General features: G+C 39.3%; 1 protein-coding gene across 7 annotated transcripts in view; it reads right to left on the bottom strand.

Moving 5' to 3' along the window:
- Positions 1 to 21,480, bottom strand: part of LOC108702718 (RNA binding protein fox-1 homolog 3) — a 614,603-nt gene that overhangs the window by 481,159 nt on the left and 111,964 nt on the right. For 5 of the 7 annotated variants that reach the window (XM_041578500.1, XM_041578497.1, XM_041578495.1 and 2 more), the window contains exons 3-4: positions 20,857 to 21,011; positions 20,155 to 20,251 (exon numbers count right to left, since the gene is read on the bottom strand). The gene's annotated coding sequence lies outside the window, so the exon portion shown is untranslated. The remainder of the gene's footprint in view (positions 1 to 20,154; positions 20,252 to 20,856; positions 21,012 to 21,480) is intronic. The other 2 variants (XM_041578496.1, XM_041578501.1) reach the window with 1 other exon arrangement.

Genomic DNA, 21,480 nt, shown 5'->3' with positions numbered 1-21,480 from the left:
TCTCAAGATAGCCTTGTCCTGTAAGAAGGTGATCTTATCTCTTTCTACTGAAAGTGCATGGATTTCGCTTACACTTCTGGCTGAAGCGATTGCTAAAAGGAAAAATAACTTAACATTAACTGGTTTAAAAGGTACTTCGTCCAGGGGTTCAAAAGGAGCTTTGGTCAGTGCATTTAGAACCAGGCTAAGATCCCAAGGAGGCACTCTCATTTTTGACACTGGTCTAAATCTCTTAAGGGCTTGGAAGAATCTCTTGATAGGAGGTTTGGAACTCCAATTTATGTCTGAGAAGTGCGAAATGGCTGTTATTTGACCTTTGAGAGTGGAATTACTTAGACAGCAAACAACTCCCTGTTGTAAAAATCCACTCCACTATTTTGCTTTGTAGAAAAATCATTATCTTTGCACCATTCAGAGAACTTTTCCCAAGTTCTATAGTACTTCTCTGTTGTGGAAGATTTTTTGTCTGCCAGGAGTGTGGAAATGGAACCATCCAATAGTCCTAAGGATTTTAGTTTGATCCTTTCAAATGCCAGGCCATTAGAAGTTTGTGACTTCTGTGTCAGCATGTCTTGTCTGATTGGGAGTCTCCAGTAGTTCCCTTTGGCCAAGTTGAGAAGCTGAGGGAACCATACTCGTCTTGGCCACCAAGGTGCTATCAAAATTACATCTGCTTGGTCTTCCACAATCTTCCTTATCACCTTCTGGATCAACACTATTGGAGGGAAGATGTAAACCGGACCCCAGTTCCAGGTTACTGAGAACACATCCACAATTGCTGCTTTGGGGTCTTTCTTCCACAAGCAGAAGGTTTCCATCTTTGCATTGAACCTGGAGGCCATCAGATCGATTTTGAACGGGCCCCATTTTCTCCAAATTCTTTTGAATTTCTTTATTGAGCTCCCATGCTCCCCCCCATAGGGGGAGATCTGTTGAGCTTGTCTGCAATCATGTTGCTCTGTCCTGGAATGTGAGTGGCTTTGAGTAATAGTAGATTTTCCTTCACTCCGGTGAGAAAAGTTATGGTCAAGGACAAAAGATTCCAGAATCTTGTTCCCCCTTGTTTCATAATGTACCTCACTGCTGTAGTGTTGTCTGATTTGATCAAGACTGCTTTGTTTGAGATGAGAGAGCTGAATGCCAGAAGACTCAGATTAATCACTTTTAGCTCCCTCCAGTTGGAAGATCTTAGACTGTCTTCCCTGTTCCTTGGGTTCTGTATTTCCCCATGTGGGCTACCCATCCGGAGCTGCTGGCATCAGTAGTAATTGTGGTCGATTGACAGAGGTATAGACACCAATAGGTTCATTGCTTGCATCCACCAAATCAAACTTTGTTTGTGTAATAGCGGGGTCGCCCGCCGCGTGGTTCCGTGGCGCCGGATCCAACGACATCTTGATTTCTAGGGTGCACACGACGCGCCTGCGTGCCTCTTAAAGGTACAGGCGCGCTGGCGTGATTACGCCAGAGCGCATTGGCGCACGTTTTGGCGCGAAATTTGAAGGTATTTAAGGCCCATTCATACTTCCAGCCAGTGCCCGTGATAGAACTTGTTTCTAGTTGTTCCTGAGCCTTGTGCGTCTGATCTGTTCTGTATCTAGTCTGTTTGATTATCCGTGTTTGACCCAGCCTGTTCCTGACTATTCTGCATTCTGTATCCTGATCCTCGCCTGCCTACGACAACTCTTCCTGCTTAACCCCTTGATTGACATTCCGGTTTGACCCTAGCCTGCCTGACGATTCTTGATATCTGCCTGCCTCGACCTTGCATGTCTGACGATTCTCTTGCCTGCTCCATTTGTACCGTGACCTTCGGCCCAAAAGACTCTGCTAACAGCCATACCCCTTTGCCAGCCAGAACATCTCGCCTTGCACCTCTCGTTAAGTCCAGGTGGCACCCAAGTAAGCTGAGGGCTCCTCCCAAAGCCCAACGGTGGTCACACTACTGGTGAAGCCGAGCCGAGACCAGGGTACTTGGCACTTGTTCTGGTATTGGGTGCCGGTCGTGACAGTTTGTTTCCTCTGTCAGGAATATTAATTGATTTTGGGCACTAGGATTCTTGTTCCATTGTGATAGCAAGTTGAACTGGAGAGTTGTGGAGTGGATCCGAGACCACCTGACACATTCTATTGTGGAGATCATTTTCCCTAATATGCTCTGCCAGATTCTCGTGATAGGATGCATTAATAGGTTCCCTATATTCTTCATGAGATCCTCTGCTTTTGTTAGCGGGAGGGTCATCTTCCTGGTATCTAGGATTGTACCCAGGTATTCCACTTTTTGACTTGGGATCAGCATTGATTTTTCCCAGTTGATTTTCTTGATCGGTCTGATGAGGTAAAAGGCTTGTTTGTGAGTTCTAGATGGTTTCCGTTTGACACAATATCCACCGCCCATTTGTCTTCTAGTTTTTGAGCCCATATATCCGTGACTTGAGAGACCATATTTGTCATGGAGTTTTTAAAGGATTCCTTCATCCAATCTTTTTCCTTTGCTCCTCTCTGTGAGGGAAACTTCTGCAAGAAGAAAATCCCCATTATAGAAAACATCTCAATTAGTCCCTTTAGTGAGTATGAGTATCTTGAACTCATCACACCAGTCACTGACAGTTTAAATAACATGTTGCTTTTAGAAAAAAAAAACATCTTTCAAAAGGCTCAGCGTAACATATAACAGGCTCTTTTACATACAACCTGACCCTCTGTTCCAAGCAGTAGGCACACACTTTAGGGTAGAAGACGCCACTCTGAACACCAGTAGCATTCTTTACTGGCTTTCGCGCTACTTAAGCTCTTGCGCATGCGCATTACCTTTCTGCCATGTTGGTAAAAGTCCCGCACCGGTTTATTGCACATGTGCCGGGAGATACCAGCATTTCGACTTTCTACACTGCTATGGTAACGGATGGCCAAGGGCTCACCATCCCCTCCAGAGACACACACAAGTCACAGCTTGGTCCCGGAGCTTCAATACGGGAGATGTTTCCATGCTGGCACAGTATGGGGGGAGTACAGGAAGAAAAAAAGATGGCGGAGGGGAGCTAAATTTATTTTTTACTAGTTCGTGTTTCCATCCACATGACAGGAGGGATTAACCCTATTGTGCCCACTGTCATGTGGAAGGAACAGGAAAGGTTGATGAATTTATTGGCAGGGCACTGTACCTTTAAATTACAGTGATACATACACCCTGCCAGCCAGGAGCAACTCATGCAGATAATACAATAATGCAGATGGTGATCTCTGAGCAGCTCCCTTTGGCATTCTGTGGCCTGAGAACAGCACGCTTTGCTCTTCAGAGCCCTGACAAGGAACCCCTTTCCTTCTGCACCCTAAAGAGATTGTGCTTTTCTGCCACTGGGAGTTCCCTACTGATTTTTCCCACATAGAAATCTCTAGCACTGTACTTTCACTCTGCTGCTTCTCTCTCACAGCACTTCCTCTCTCAGGCCTTCCTTCCTGCCAGCTCACAGGGGTGGGGCTCCTCCCCCTTATTGCACAGAAACAACAGAGGAGAGACAAGTATAAACAGCTCGCTTACAGCTATACCCCAGGTTATTCAGCCTTTAGACTCCCAACCTCCAGCCTCTCCATAACGACCTTGCAAAAATATTGTGACAAGCATGCACTGAGCTCCTTATGGCACAAAACTACCAGTTGTAGCTGAAAGTGGTTTCACAGTCTTCTGTAGCTTTTCCAGGGAACAGACAACATACATTTCAGTATTAACATAAGGGACCCCACTGCATTTTAACCTCTAAATATTAGTTAGGTTTGATAATTATAAACTGCATTAGTGACCCTAAACACATTATTCTCTTGTACAGAGCTACTGGCTTAAGGCAGGGAAAAAGCAAATGCCATAAGACAAAATTATTGTCAGGCTTTGTCAACCTTTGCATATGTAGCTATTTCAAAGCTGAAACTCCCACATTCCCACTGAAACTCCCACACTCCCACATTCCCAGCATGATTCTGGGATATTGTTCTTGTCCAGGAGAATGGAAGTTTGCATATTCATGCTGATGGGAGATAAATAAATACGCCACTTGTTTACTATTGAGCAGTCTTCATAGTTCTTATGTAACTAATGCTCCAGCCCAGGGCCCTCCTGTCATTCTCACAGAAGATAGAAATGTTATAAGTTAATAAGTTAATATGGATTTTCTCCCATGTCTTGACAAAAGAGAGTTTGAAAGTTGGAACGTATTCCACAATAAACCCACTATGGTAAAATTGTAAAAAAGACTTCGTAAAAAATGATAGGGTTACAGTATTCCCATACTCACCATACAGAAACGATGAGGCACCTACCCAAGAGATCAATGGAACTATAACCAACTACATCACTACATTGATAACTCAAAACTGACAGTACAGAAAGTGATACACAAACTACTTGTGGGATAGTTTGCTCGCCTCTCAACGAAAGAGACTCCTTTTTCTACTATATAACCAACTTCTTAATATCAAACATAATGTAACTCCATCCCATCAACTAAGCTGGGATCTCAGACCTGTCAAGGTTGCATATAAGTCAATGGGAGAAGTCCCAATGATTTTTTTGATGTGCGCCAAAGTTTTCGGGGCAAAAAGCATAAGAAATCGTGAAATCTGAGGAAAAATTGTGAAAATTTGATTTTATCCCGCAAAGCAAATTTTCGGGAAAATGTAATAATAAATAAGTGCAAAAAAAAAACCTGAGCAGATTTGATCGGAGTTTGTAGCAGAAAATATTGAGATAAATATGGACTTTGATAAATAATCCCCTTAGTCTTGAGTTGTGGGATATTACTGAATTTAACTTTGCTAAGCCTGTTGGGTCTGATCACCTTTTTCTATACTCTTGGTCTTTTTACAAGACAAAAGTACCCCCTGTTAATGATGAGCAAAATTTTTCGACAGGTTTTGCCATGAAAAAGATGACCATAGACGTCAAGACTTTTCGCTGCTTCACTAATTATCTACAGTTACAGGACATACTTTTATTGTGAAAAATAAAAATTCAGAATCTCTGCTTTATTTCTGTTCTCATCAACCAACTGACCCCTCTAACAACAAGAGTCCCACCCCATCCTGCTTCATTTTTTTACGATTTACAAATTTAAAAAATATATTTGGGTTCATTTTACTCCTCACTGCAATACACTTTTCCACATTGATTTTAGTTTGTCTGCTTTTTTGCATGACTTATTGGCTTCCTTATATGTGACAAACAGTACAGCTGTCCCAGCTAACTTGAAAGCCACCTCAGCAACAACACTTCTGTGACGACGTTCCTTGCCTACAAGGGGAATATACTGACATCCCATTTTTCTTCTGTGTTTAACCCTGTGAAAAGCCTTTTCCACTTAATATGTTGCAGATATGCCCTTATACTGTCAAAGTTTGCACGTCTAAAGTTTAGTATTTTAGTCATTCCCTTAGAGTTGTCTCTGCAACAGAATCTCAAGTAAAACCATGTTATGATCAATATTCCCTAAATGCTCACCATATTTACCATATTTACACACCCGCTAGACTTTTCTGACTTGTCTGGATATTTGAAGTCATCCATAAAAATAACTTGACCTAGTTTTGAAGCCGCTTCCATTTGTAATAGTAGTTGGGCCTCAAACCCATAAATTATTCAAGGTGGTTTGTAGCTTTTTTTTGCCCAGTCGAAATCTCAACCCAAAGGGATTCCATACCCTCCCCAGCCCCATCCATGGTTATTTAGTGCCATGCTATAAAGACAAATGCCTCCACCCTTTTTAATCCCTCTGTGGGGGATGTGAAAATATTGGGGCTTGTGTGGATAACAGCAGAACTGAGAAAAGGCATGTCAAGGTATGGTGTGATGCCACAGTGCCTTTTTCCCACTGTACCATGGTGAGTTAGGACTGACTTAAAAGGGGTTGCGCACCTTTAAACTAACTTGGATTATCCTAGCAACCATTCACTAATTTAAATTAGAGACTGGGATATGAATAGTAGAAGGCCTGAACAGAAAGAAGAGTACAAAAATAACAATACCAATAAGTTTGTAGCCTTACTGAGCATTTGTTTTTTAGATTGGGGCAGTGACCCCATTTGAAAGCTGGAAAGAGTCAGATGAAAAAGGCAAATAATTAAAAAAAAACTATAAAAAATAAATAATGAAGATCAATTGAAAAGTTGCTTGGAATGAGCCAGATGGGTTTGGGTCTCTCTGGTGACTGTTAAGAAAATCATGGAAGCACAAGGCCTTGATGGCGAGATGTTATATTGACTTTTTTGAAGGTCTCCGACCCTCACTTGTGATAATGGAAACTTACAAAAACAACAAGCAAATGAATAGCTATCTGTGAACCTCCCTTGTGATAATGGAAACTTACAATAACAACAAGTAAATAAATCTCTGGCACCCACAATTATCCAACCAGCTCTATTACTCTACTATGTGGTTGGGATAAAATTCTTTATATTCTTATATTATTACACAGAAGGGTATGGGTTCCCATATACAAGGTCAGAAGGGGTATAACACTGTAACCACAGTCATCATTTCATATTTATTTCAAGACTGTGTTCACCGATGTTTTCAGCTGTGGACGTGAAGCACGGAAAGGTTGTCTTATTAGTGAGCTATCCTTCAGGACAAAACAGGGACACATGGAAAGATAATTGTGCATAAGGTAGCTGTAGGACATATACAGACTCCTTTCTAATTTAGGGTGTTGGTACTGAACCATACAATTTAAATGGTAGTCCATGATACATACAGTATAAGGGCACAGACCAGACCATCTGCACATTTCATTTATATAAAAAGAATGCAGCTATACACCTTGTTTTGGCAATAGCAGACAAAAAAAGCATGTACACAATATTTTTAAAATCACTAGACACCATTAGAACACCTTATCTGAGACAAGCAAAATAGCAACTCCCAATATGTATAAGGGTAAAGCATCTTATAGCTGCTAAGAAAAGTAAAATTCAAAAACAACCAGCAAAAATTAAGTGGCCTATAATGTTTTTCTTTCAGACCAGTCATGATATATAGAATTAGGTAATAAAACGTTAAAAACTTCCTCAAGGACTGGATCACACTTTCACACTTAGTGAGATCCAGCCAACACCCACCTGACAAAGTTCAATGCAGCCATTGAGATTGGATTGTTGGTGACGGTATACTAATAAGGGTTTAAAATGCCAAGGAAATTCCTTACCTGAAACTGGAACTGAAGATGGTGTTCATGAGTGGTGAAACGTTTCCAAAATTACTCTGCGCATTTCAGTTGTTTCAGACTTATCACTACTAGCTACTAAATATGAAGACCAACTGCAAACTGTGTTTGAATATCACCCTCAACATCATACTGAATGCCAGCATTAGGGTGACCAACTCTTATAAGGAATTGTATTTTTAAAGTACTCCAAGAATTAAATAGAATTTCTTATGGGATTTATGATGTATTCATGGACCATTAGTTGATTTAACAGTAGAATAATATTTAACATTTTAAAGTGCTGTGTATTTTTATTTTAATTCTTTATTTTCTTTATTTTAGTTTGTTCAATACAAATAAAATATGCTTGCGGTTCTCTTTTATACATGGCTTGACATCTTATGTTACATATCGTATAATAGTTCATTTTTATGTCACGGTACGTACCTTCTAATGAATGCAAATCGAGGGATAGTTTACATAAATGTAAACATTGTAAACAAACAGTATTGGGCAAATAACACTAATTGTGTCAGTGAGCAATCACTAGGCAGGGGAGTAGAAACTAGTTAAAGGGTCTCAACAAGAGGAATGGAGGAGATCCGGGTTGTTTGTTTAAGCTACGAGAGCAGCATATTCAGGAGATTCTGCAAACTGCAGCCAATGGAACCAATTTTAAGTTTGTTTCTCCTGTTGTTTTTGTTCACTGACATCAATTACGGTATGTATTAACTGGTAGATCTCTTGTACCTTAAGTACCCAATCTTTAAGTGTGGGGATGATATTCGATCTCCAGAAGAGTGCTATCAATGCTTTAGCCACTGTTATCAGGATTGAGATTATTGATTTTTTATATTGTGCTAACGACATATTGTTGTAATGCAGCAGGAAAAAGGGAGCTGAGTCCATATATCCATATCAGTGAATCTGGGCAATAATTGTTTAATATGAGTCCAATATGGTTGGATATTAGGGCATTGCCACAAGATATGGGTTAGATTGCCACCTGTTTGTCCTCCAGCATTTATCCGGAACATCAGGGAAGATTTTAGATAGTTTGCTTTGCACGCTGTACCATTGAAAGTCTATTTTATAATTATTAACCTGGAGGTTCTGGGTATTTTTTATTTTTACTGTGCTCTCTAGCTTTAGTCTGTCCATATATGTACTGAACTAGAATCTTGTGTGGGTCTAGTTCAATAGTTCAGCCCGTCCCAGACCCGCCAAGATGGGATCAGACCCACTTGCCCATGCATCATTGTCTTCAAAAGGCAATCTGATCCACCCTCAATACATATGATAAAGTTTTTGACCTGTGACATCACTAAAACCCAGAAATGACATCACATCCAGATTCATTGCTGAATACTGTAGGAAAATTCTACTTTTTTAATTTATCTCCCCTTAATTAAGCAGCCCACATCCTGCCCAACTTCCCCTGCAGGGTACACACAGTCAGGTGACGGGTTTACCAACTGAAACAGCTTTTCGGGTATTCTGGGGGTACCCAACCCAATTCAGGACTCTACACTGAGCACCCACTTATAATAGGGATATGTCTGACATTGTGCCTTGTGAATGGTGGTGGGGGGGTATTTATTCTCTCAGGCACCCACTTAAGTTTCTACTAAGTAGCAGCTTTTATTGTTGTCATTCAATGTGTTTATTATGAACACTGAGCTACAGTAAAGCGACTAACAGTAAAATAAATGAGGGGGCTTACATTTTACCGAAATGCCATTATTGTAATTGTATTGCAGTAACTTACAAAAGTATAGACAGATATGAAAATACTAATATCTCTCTTTGGCCAAAAATAAGTTATTTATCCTCCAAGTGGAAAGAGTGGAATTTCCCCAGGTCAGAGCAGGAGATCACATTTCAATGATTTATTGGTTCAAAGCCGAAGTTCTTTATAAATAGGGCAGCACAAGGAAATAAACAGCTGACGCCCTAGTTGTGTCAAAATAGTATCCTAATTAAACATGCCCATTCAATCTTTATGAACAGGTTATGCTAGAAGGCTTGGTGAAGCCAGCAGACACTGGCCAAGGACTTTGATGTTTTATAAATAGGCCCAAAATGCATTATTAAGTATTTCATACCATTCTGCATATATCTTGCATTTCTAAACAAACTGCCTTTTATACATGGGTACTTAAGACACAATCTAAATTGCTGAACCTTGCTTATTATTGCAGGTATGGGATATCCTATATCTGGAAACCCGTTCTCCAGAAAGCTCTAAATTATGGGAAGGCCATCTACCATAGAGTCCATTTTAATCAAATAATTCATTTAAAAATGATTCTTTTTATCTCTGTAATAATAAAACAGTCCTTTGTACTTGATTCAAATTAGGATATAACTATTCTTTATTGGACGCAAAAAAACAATCCTATTTAGCCTCTTTGTTCGCCTTCAAAAATAGGGACTCACCATGAAATAAGATAACAGTAGAGCAGGTCTTCAGTTGTATTACAAGGGGCATTGATTCACAGGAGGAGGGGGACATTCTCCAACTGTATCGAGCACTGGTAAGGCCCCATCTAGAATATGACATACAGTTTTAGTCTCCATTGCTCAAACAGGACATTATTGAATTAGAGAGGTACAGAGAAGGCCAACTAAGCTGGTAAAAGGTATGGAAAATCTTAGCTATGAGGAAAGACTGGCTAATTGGGGTTGTTCATGCTGGAGAAGAGGCGCTTAAGGGGTGATATGATAACTACTGTATGTATAAATATATAAGGTGATCATATAGGTATGCACCAAATTCACTATTTTGGATTCGGCCGAACCTCCAGAATTTTTCACGAAAGATTCGGCCGAATACCAAACCGAATTTTTGTGACAAAAAAGTACCAAGATTTCCCTTGCATATGCAAATTAGGATTCGGATTCAGTTTGGCAAGGAAGGATTCAGCAGAATCCGAATCTTGCTGAAAAAGGAAGAAACCTAGCCGAATCCCGAACTGAATCCTGGATTCTGTGCATCCCTAGGATCATATAATAATCTCTCTAATGCTTTATTTACCAGTAGGTCTTTCCAGCTGACACAAGGTCACCCATTCCGCCTAAATAATCGGAAGGGGTTTTTAACAGTGAGAGCTGTGAAGATGTAGAATTCTCTCCCTCAATCAGTTGTACAGGCTGATACATTAGATAGCTTTAAGAAGGGGTTGGATGGCTTTTTAGCAAGTGAGGGAATACAGGGTTATGGGAGATAGCTCATAGTAGAAATTGATCCAGGGACTAGTCCGATTACCATTTTGGAGCCAGGAAGGACATTTTTCCCACTCTGAGGCAAATTGGAGAGGCTTCGAATTTTTTTTTTTTTTGCCTTCCTCTGGATCAACTTGCAGTTAGGCAGGTTAAAGTAGAGTTAGGTTGATGGACGTGTCTTTTTTACAACCTAACTTACTATGTTACTATGTTAGATCCACTACAAACTACAAATGACAATAAAAACACAGCCACGAAATATACCTTCACCAGCGTATATACAGATACTTCTGCTAATATATATATATATATATATATATATATATATATATATATATATATATATATATATATATATATATATATATATATATATATATATAACATTTTAGAATTTTTAACCCTCCTTTTAAAGTGGCTTTTACCTGATAGGAGTCAATATTAGTCTATTAAATGGGTTCTAAAACTAGCAAAAAGTGAATCAAGTGGATATGGTTTTTATGAAAAAGACATGAGAAAGCTATTCAGTCCTAACCCTGAAAGCAAGGTAAAAAAAAGCTTCAATGTTTCATAATGGCCTACTCCAGTAATGAACAAGAAAAATAAATTAGATTTCAGGAGAAGGGGATATTTATGCAATTTCATTATCGGTCTATGAACCAGCCTGGTTTTCAGCGAGATAAAAATGAGCTCTCAGCAACACTCACACTTAATAAATGGATTGATTTAATAGCTTAACGAGTAGCATGAAAGAGAGACAAGGAGCAATGTCAATACAAGAAAGCGAGAGTAGGGTCAGGGAATATACATATAAATAAAATATCACTTAGCAATTTAAAACTGGCTGCATAACAATGTTTTGAAATATAAGTTTATTACTAGAATACTGTATAAACATATTGTTTTGTGACCAATTCTATACAAATTTTAATAATTAATGTGATTATTAATGTGTTAATGTAAAAACTTTTACTTAAAGTATATATTAGGCTTTTACCAAAAGCTGTAATTTAACTTGAAAAAAACCCAATAAAAATTTATTGAAATTAAACCTGGCTGCCTCCTGACGGATACAAATCCAGCTGAGGTTTCCTAATTGCTTTCTGGTTTGTGTTGTGGCATATCTAGGGATTGATGGTAAACATTTAGCGCATAACAATAAAATTACATGTTGTCCATCCAGGGCTAAAAACTCATGTTTATGTACCAAGATAAGAAACTTTTACATTTAGGATAGTTTTTAAAAAGTAAGCATAGATAGGACAGGATCAGAGATTGGCTGCTGCTATGAAAACACCACATATATGGTATACCTTGCAGAACAGTAGTTACAGTTGTGGTTTAGCAAACACCCTCCTTTTTTGCATGTAACAGAAGTGTAAATGTCAACAATAACCCCTTAACCTTAAATTGAACTAAAGCTTCATAAAATGGTCTATTCTGTTTGGACATAAGGCACAGGGCTATTGTAGTCAGGGTCGGACCGGGGGGCCCGGGCCCCCCTCCGGACCCACCTGGCAGCCCCTGCCGTGTGCGCTTGTGTGCAGGCGTGCACTATGTTTTCCGGGAGGCCCTGGCAGGAAGGAGTGTCGTTGTGTGTGCGCACTATGATTTCCGGCGCCGCAGAAGAAAGCAGTTCCTTTGTGCAGTGCTGGCTCATTCTGAAACCACACGACTTGGCAAAATTACCTGAGATGGCCGCCTACACACCAATATTAGGGCAGAGACACACAGTCAGATTCAGGGAGATTAGTCGCCTAGCAAAAAATCTCATCTTCTTTGGGGCGACTAATCTCTCCGAACTGCCTTCCCCTGCCATCCCGCGAGCTAGAATGAAAATTGACGGCAATCGGAGCGCTTTGTTTTCCGAAGTTGCTCGAAGTTTCCTCGTGAGTTACAATACACTTGTTGGTTCAGGGATACAATATTATATGGTAATGTAAACATTGGTAATTTACTTGTAATGTAAACATTGTAATTTAGGATTAAAAACTACACCATAAAATCGTGATAGAATCCTGTAAAATGCATTTGAGCCATGTTGCAGTATGGACAACACAAGGGCCCTTTTTTTTAATGCATTTGGACAAAATAGTAGCGCATATAAAAATTGTGGCTTGCATCAAAACATTTTTGATGTACATTGACTTCAATGCGTTTCCCAAATGTTATGGCACAGATTCGCCCATCACTAAGGGGCTGATTCACTAAGGGTCGAATATCGAGGGTTAATTAACCCTCGATATTCAACTAGGAATTGAAATCCTTCGACTTCGAATGTCGAAGTCAAAGGATTTAGCGCAAATTCTGCGATCGTACGATCGAAGGATTATTCCTGCGAACGATCGATAAAATCCTTCGAATCGAACGATTCGAAGGATTTTAATCCAACGATCGAAGGAATATCCTTCGATCAAAAAAACTTAGGAAAGCCTATGGGGAAGGTCCCCATAGGCTAACATTGACTTCTGTAGCTTTTAGCTGCCGAACCAGGGGGTCGAAGTTTTTTTTAAAGAGACAGTACTTCGACTATCGAATGGTCGAATAGTCAAACGATTTTTAGTTCGAATCCTTCGATTCGAAGTCGTAGTTGTAGTCGAAGGTCGAAGTAGCCCATTCGATGGTCGAAGTAGCCCAAAAAATACTTCGAAATTCGAAGTTTTTTTACTTCGAATCCTTCACTCGAATTTAGTGAATCGGCTCCTAAATGTTACATCCTATCAAAAAAATTCTATTTGTTTTCTTGTCTTAGAGATCTCTTGCTGCTTTTGCCAGAAATCACTTTTGCCAATAAATTCAATTAGTGTATATATATATATATATATATATATATATATATATATATATATATATATATATATAATTATATATAATTGCATTATTTTAATAAATAAGGCTGCTTACAACACAGGATAACCTTTACAGTGCTGGTGTGTAAATAAATAATAAGGAAAATAGTTCCTGTACTGAAGAGTTCACAATCTTACATGGAGGCTTATTTATTAAAGGTCTAAAGATTTAGTGGTTTTAGAGGTTTTTGAAACCACAACTAAACTTACAAAGTCTAAAACTAAGAATGTTGTTTGGCTGGTTGTCCATGGATACTCATCTCATTAAGCACCCAAAAAAGAGGTGTTTTGCTCACATTGCTTCTAGAGAAAGCCTGGTGTATGTCTTGAGATCAAGCATATATGGATGGAGAAGTAAACTTATAATCAATTTATGGGCTTCATATAAGATTTATGCAGATATGAAGCATCATGCAAAATTGCAAATCAAAGAGCTCTACAAGTTTGATACAAATCACAAGAACATTCCCAGTAGAAATGTATGATAAAATGTAGAATAGTACCACATACAGTATAACATGTCCTAATTATAGAATTTCCCAACTGCATATGCATTAAAACGTGCCTGATAGTGTCCACTACCATGACTATTTGTTAACAAATTATATGTCTATATTGATGTACGGTAGTGGACACGCAAATATTTTGGAGGCATACCTGCTAATACTCCAGAGAGGCAATGGCATGAGATACTAAGCATTTGATACTGTGCCCCACAAACGGCTGCTTTCTAAACTAAGGTCTGTTGGGCTTAATGAAGTTGTTTGCACATGGATAGGAAACTGGCTACAGGATTGAGTACAAAGGGTGGTTGTAAATGGTACATTCTCTACTTGGAGTAAGGTTCTAAGTGGGGTCCCTCAGGGCTTGGTATTGGGTCCACTTTTATTTAACTTGTTTATTAATGACTTAGGAGAGGGTGTTGTAAGTAATGTATCAGTGTTTGCAGATGACACAAAACTATCCAGCCCAATTAATTCCATCCAAGATGTGTCATCCTTGCAACACGATCTTGACAAACTGGCAATCTGGGCAGCTAAGTGGCAAATGAGATTCAATGTTGATAAATGTAAAGTCATGCACCTGGGATGTAAAAATAGCCAAGCCACTTGTACCCTTAATGGGACTGCACTAGGCAAATCCATTATGGAAAAGGACCTTGGGGACTTTGTAGATGATAAACTTGGCTGTAGCAAGCAATGCCAGTCAGCAGCATCAAGGGCAAATAAGGTCTTGAGCTATATTAAAAGGGGCATAGAGTCACGGGAGAAGGGGGTCATTCTTCCACTGTATAGAGCACTTGTAAGGCCCCATCTAGAATATGCCGTACAGTTTTGATCTACAGTGCTCAAACAGGACATTATTGTATTAGAGAAGGTACAGAGAAGGGCTACTAAGCTGGTAAAAATCTTAGCTATGAGGAAAGACTGGCCAAATTGGGGATGTTCACGCTGGAGAATAGGCACTTAAGGGGAGATATGATAACTATGTATAAATATATAAGGGGATCATATAATAAACTCTCTATTACTTTATTTACCAGTAGGTCTTTCCAGCTGACATGAGGTCACCCATTCCGATTAGAAGAAAAGAGGTTCCGCCTAAATATTGGAAGGGGTTTTTTACAGTGAGAGCTGTGAAGATGTGGAATTATCTCCCTGAATCAGTGGTACAGGCTGATACATTAGAAAGCTTTAAGAAGGGGTTGGATGGCTTTTTAGCAAGTGAGGGAATACAATATGGGAGATAGCTCATAGTACAAGTTGATCCAGGGACTAGTTCATTTTGAAGTCAGGAAGGAATTTTTCCCCCGTCTGAGGCAAATCGGAGAGGCTTCAGATGGGGTTTTTTTTTTTGCCTTCCTCTGGATCAACTAGCAGTTAGGCAGATTAAAAAAAAACAAAAAACTAAAAGGTTGAACTTGGTGGACGTGTGTCTTTTTTCAACCTTACTTACTATGTTACTATGTTACTATACTAGCTTCAGTATAAGATGAATGTGCATGGCCAAACAACATGGGGCAAATTCACTATGCGCCGAAGTGCCTAACGCTAGCGTCAATTCGCTAGCGTTGGCCATTTTCATTACTTCGAAATAGGGATGCACCGAATCCAGGATTCGGTTCGGTATTTGGCCAGGATTCGGCCTTTTTCAGCAGGATTCGGATTCGGCCGAATCTTGCTGCCCAGCCGAACCGAATCCGAATCCTAATTTGCATATGCAAATTAGGGGCGGGAGGGAAATTGCATAACTTTTTGTCAGAAAACAAGGAAGTAAAAAATGTTTTCCCCTTACCACCCCTAATTAGCATATGTAAATTAGGGTTCGGATTCGGTTCGGTATTCGGCCGAATCTTTCACAAAGGATTCGGGGGTTCGGCCGAATCCAAAAAAGTGGATTCGGTGCATCCCTACTTCGAAAATTCACTAACGGACGCTAGCGTAACTTCACTAGCGTAACTTCGCACCCTTACACCTGGAAAATTTGCGCAACGGACGTAACTACGCAAATTCACTAACGCACGCATTGTTCTGAACGCTACCTTTTACGCTAGACTTCCTTCGCCACCTCAGACCAGGCGAAGCGCAATAGAGTAGATAGGGATTTCTTCAAAAAAAGGTACAATTTTTTCTAAGTCCCAAAAAACGCTGGCGTTTTTTCTATATTATGGGTGATAGGCTGAAAAAGATCGAAAACTTTTTTGCGGCTCCCCTCCTTCCCGCCTACATTTCCTAACTCATGGCAACTTAACTATACAGTGGGCACATGTGTAGGGCAAAATAAAAATTTTATTTGATGTTTTGAAGGTTTCCCAGGCATTTGTAGTGCTGCTACATATTCCTCCATTGAAATTTGAATTTGGCGCCGTATGCAAATTAACCATCGAATCAACGCTAGCGCAACTTAACCTTACAACCTTACGCTACCCCTGAGTGCAACTTCGGATTTTAGTGAATTTGCGAAGCGCTGGCGAAACTACGCCTGGCGCAACTATGAATCTTAGTGAATTTGCCCCCATCTCTTTAGGATAGATATCAACTGGCTTTCCTATTGCCTAAAGTAGCAGATAGGTGGTAAATTAAGTCCATGAAATTGCACTAACATGGTTGTACCAATAGGCTTTTCTCTATACTTGCAATGTGTGGTTATTTTCCAGTTGTGCCTACATTGCAAGCCTTATTGAGTTCTAGTGCCAAGCAGAAATCAATGGGCTTTCTTTGCACGTTGTGGTCCCTGTTGCTTGTAAGTTGATCAATACACAAGAGCACCCACATCAACCCCAATTCAACTTGTCTAGATTTTAGTCTAGATAAATAACATGTGCCCGGTTTTAGGTTCTGTCTGCTCCCTACAATTGACACTTACCAGACAGAAGTACGATACCTCTGATATACCAGATGTGTAATTCTCAACACAGGTACATGCGTCATTCTTAAGACAATATTGACAGGCTATGTTATTTTTGGTGAAATAGATCATGTAGTGAAATTCTAGCTTGGATTTGTGGAATAACACAGACTTGTTTATAGCATAAGGAATATTTATTAAGCAAACATAGACTGACTGCACTGTTTACTTATATCACTCTCAACCTACAGAGCTAAAGTGGACAGAACTTTGCCAGGACAATTTGGACTTTTCTAGTCCTTAGTGGTACTTCACTAGAATCACAAAGCATAGGGTAATAAATAGTACATGTATAAATTAACTATAATAACTGCTATAAAAAAACAATAAAACTTCCAAGCAGATTAATACTGCAAATGCAATACACTCACACAGCATGTACGCCTTTATTACTCATGGAGTATTGCGCCAGGATGGGGCCCGAAGGGAGCAAATTGGAGAGCTTGCTGGTCATCAGATTGTGGCTTTCCTCTATAGCCACCTGGAGGGCACAATGAAACCATTGGATAACTGTCAGTACACGAAGCACTAAGATCAGCAGAAATTTGGCATAAAAGAGGACCTTTATTGTAAGGGTTCTCATCACAACATTAATGGATCTCTCAGGACACCTGATAAAGGGAACAGGGGGGTGAGGGGGAGGCTGCCAAAATGCTGCACTGGAAAATGTCATAGTGAAACTACGAATGCAAGTAGGGTAATAGGGTACATACAGTCCAAATATCACAGAATATTATGCTAAAGATAGTGTATTAGTAATTCTTAAGATAGTGGAGATTGCATTTTTACAATACATACAAAATGAATTGCCCGTGACTTATTAGTATAACAGGGCATGGGCAATTGTTTATACAGTATACAGCAGAAATACAGGTCACAGCTTTGCAGCATGTGTAATACATATAATGTGAAAAAAGGGAGATGCACTGAGCAATATTAAGGAACCCTAGGCAGAAGGGCAAATACAACAGTCCTAATAAGCATCCTTAAAAAGGCCATTTTAGGACCACTAGTGAAGTTGCGGTCATGAAAATTACCAACAGTCAGTTGCGAGAAAAATCCCATTAATTTAAGTTACTTGTGTGCACCTAGAGTTGTCCTTGGAGCCGCTCGACCCATTCTTCCTCCTATTTTAAATCAAATGTAGTTGCACTGGCATCTGTTGACATAGGGAAACCCTGGAGCTACCGCAACCTCTGAGCTAGGCCACAGCACAGATATTGTGTATTGTGGGAAAAACATGTCAACTGTGTTCAAAAATAGCACTTTGCTCACTGCACTTGCTGTCGTGGATACCCCAAAAGATGGTGCACTGAACATTGATGCTCTACATCAGCACTGTGCAATATGTTAGAGCTCTATAAATAAATGTTATAAATAACAATAATAATAATAAATACATACCAGGTGCAACTACTGTGCAGAGCTGTCTCTGTCCATGGTTCTGAACTTTTTTCCATCCACACTGACCCCTAGAGGTCTGCTTAGCACACATGCACAAGTGGCATCAGAGTATTACAAGGAACTCATTTCCCTGGTACAAAGTATTTTCCGTTCTATTTCTATCTTTCTATTTTCATATAGTAGATGCCACTAACCAAGTGATGGTTAATTTGTATGTGTATCTATACAAATAAACAGGCTAGTTACTGCATCTGACTGAAGTCAATCAGTAAATGGCTTATCCTTAGCAAAGTTCCAAAAACTGCTAATACCTCCTAAACAGAACTTTATGTAGACAGCCAGCATGCAGATGGTTAAGCAAAATGTGCTACTTTTTCTTCCTTGACAATCCATCATTCAGCACAGAAAAAGATCTCACAGAAAATAACTTTAGTAGAGATTGTATCACTAGGGAAACTGTGCACTATATAGCATTAATGAAACCTGGAGCTATTTGTGGGTATACATTCCCAAAACGCACAAATTTTGTTTATTGAAATACAGATTGCATCAAAGTTTTGCCTCCAGAGTTGTGCTGCATATATATAAGTTCCTGTTAGTATCAAGTTCTGAAGCATTGCAAGAAGGTCTGGACTGGGAGTCAAAATAGGCCCTGCCATTCCAAGTACACAGAGGCCCAAACAGCCCCTACCAGCCCACTATATGGTAACATTCTATGGAACCATACAGCAGCCCCTCTGGCATTTGCCGAACCCACAGATTGCCAGTCCGGGCCTGATTGCAAGCCACATGGTCTCACTGAGCCTTTTATTTAGAGGACTCCTAGAAACCTCCAGGTCTACCGCTCCTATGGTTAAACCCATGCCTTCCACTGAGTTCCTCTTATTGCATTCTATTAGTGTATCTCTCCAGAGACATTGTAAATGTATTATTTATATTTGGTATACCAAAAGTACCAGCCAGAATACCCTTGGGATTTATGTCATCCTTTCTGGTATATAAACAACAGTTCTAGAAAAGCTCTCTCTATAAAGATGAAGAGCCCTAAAGCTGGGCAAGCTCCTCTTAAAAGGCGGAAGGCTGGAAATGTTAGTAAGTCTGTGTTAGAGAGAATAGAAGGTCTGAAGGTAGAAGTCAAATGATAGACAGAGGAATGATCACTTTGCTTAGAGATTAAGATCTGTCGCTTGGGGCATTAAGATGTATGTGGTACAGGGATCTGGGTACTCGGAGAGCCAGCAATGACATTATTGAAATAATGGGGCCAACATATATAATGAGGATTGGTATATTTTTTATGGATGCCTGCTCTTACTGCGCCATTAGTGTATATACAGGAATGAATTCTGTTTCTGTTCCAAGACAACCTTTGTGAGCACATGCTTTATTTTCTTCTCACACTGTATATGCACGTGTTGCAGCAAACTGGGTATGTCATCAAATGTAATTCTGTTGTGTGTTCTGTTGTCACCTGTATGTGAAGTGTTTCTTGGCATAAGACACATCTGAGATAAAGCATGGTAATGCAGTCAACCAGAAAATGCATATTTTCTATTACAGTACAATATGGGACCTGTTATACAAAAAGCTCTGGACCTGGGGTTTTCCGAATAATGGATCTTTCCATAAGTTTGATCTTAATACCTTAAGGCAACTAGAAAATCATTTAAACATTAAATAAGCCCAATACGCTGGTTCTGCTTCCAAAAAAGATTAATTGTATCTTAGTTTGGATTAAGTACAAGGTACTGTTTTATTATTACAGAGAAAAGGGAAATAATTTTTAAATATTTGGCTTATTTGGATAAAATGGAGTCTATGGGAAACAGCCTTTCTGTAATCTGGAGCTTTCTGAATAACAGGTTTCCAGATAATGGATCCTTTACCTGTATACAAAAATCCCAACCTTTTTTTTTTTAAAATCAATTAGTTGCTCTATAACAACTCACTGAAATGGACAAACTGGCCACCTTCATACCCTGTTATTTCTGATATTCAGTAGTAAACATGGGGGGGTCTAAATTTGAGCAGCAATGAACTGAATGCATATGAAAGCAATGAACTGAACTACATACCTTTAGATGGTGCAGGTTGATCTCTTCATTTTGAATGATGAGTTGTTAGAGATTGTTGTAAGAGATACTGAACTGGACACACTTCAACATTCAGTTCCTACAACAAAAAGGAGCAAACATTATAGCAACAGTTTGCAATAGTTTTGCTCATTATTTTAACATTTCATCAAGACTATAAAGTCTGCACACTTAAGGATAGGGAAAGAAGTGGCTCATTGAAATAAACACCTTTGTGAACCCGCTAAGAATTACATCTGTTCTTCAACAAAGCATCCCAGCTCAAGCCATCATCAGTCAAGGTGTACAAGAGCAATTCAACAATAGTCCTTCTACGTTTTCTACATGTGAGTGGATGGTTGAGTGATCTGACAACACACTACTAAAAGCAAATCAGGGTCAGCAGATGTCCAGGCCCATTCTTTTTAAAATCACCTAAAACTGAAGTGTGTGTTAGCCTGTAGACCCCTGTAGAGTTATACTTCTGGTGGACCACTTTGTTGGAAAATATACCACAATGGCTGTATGTGTGCAGTCAGGTTTGCATTAAACTTTATCAAAATCCTGTTGGGGTTCTTCAAGAGTGCACTTGTTCAATAGTTCAAGAACCATGATATGCTATGTCCTTTTTAAAGTATAACAGATGATTAACAAGAACCAAGTATAAAAAACTTTTGAAATCAATAAATATTATGTTACACCTACTTGAACCAGCTGAAAAATGAACCCTGCTCTTCAATACAGTGTTCCAGCTCAAGTCCTCATTGGTAAAGCTTGCAAAAGCAATTTAACACTCGTCATTCTATGTTATAAGTTTCACTCTCCAGGCCTTGAGCTGTAGACTCTTCTTTCACTCTCCACTGAAAATTCACAAAATGTATTGAAATCAATGGGTGTTTTTTCACACTATTTTTAAAAAAAAAAAATACACATGAAAGTCTATGGGCCTTTTATTTGCAGCGAAACCTAGTAAAGAAATTAAACCCCTCACTATTGAGTTGTTAATACTCTCCTGGGCTTTCAACAAGATAGAACATATCAAATATTATTAAACAAGTGCCAGATATAAAAGCTTCTTGAAGTCTATAAACATTAAGTTATTATTCTCCTTTAAGGGACCAACAGCCACCATTTTCTGTAATTGGTATTCCAAAATATTTTTCCTGTTTTGCAATTAGAGGTAATAATACAGCTTTCAGTGTGGGATTAGGGGATAATTACTGCCTCCTGGTGTGCGTACAACTCATCAGAAGGAAGTTCATCTGAGAATCTCTGATCAAGATAATTGTGTATCAGAACAGGAACTGTCTGCTAGCTTTCTAAAGCTGT

This window comes from Xenopus laevis, chromosome 9_10S (assembly GCF_017654675.1).
Source record: "Xenopus laevis strain J_2021 chromosome 9_10S, Xenopus_laevis_v10.1, whole genome shotgun sequence".
Lineage (NCBI taxonomy): Eukaryota > Metazoa > Chordata > Amphibia > Anura > Pipidae > Xenopus > Xenopus laevis.
This window is presented reverse-complemented; position numbering and strand designations above follow the sequence as displayed.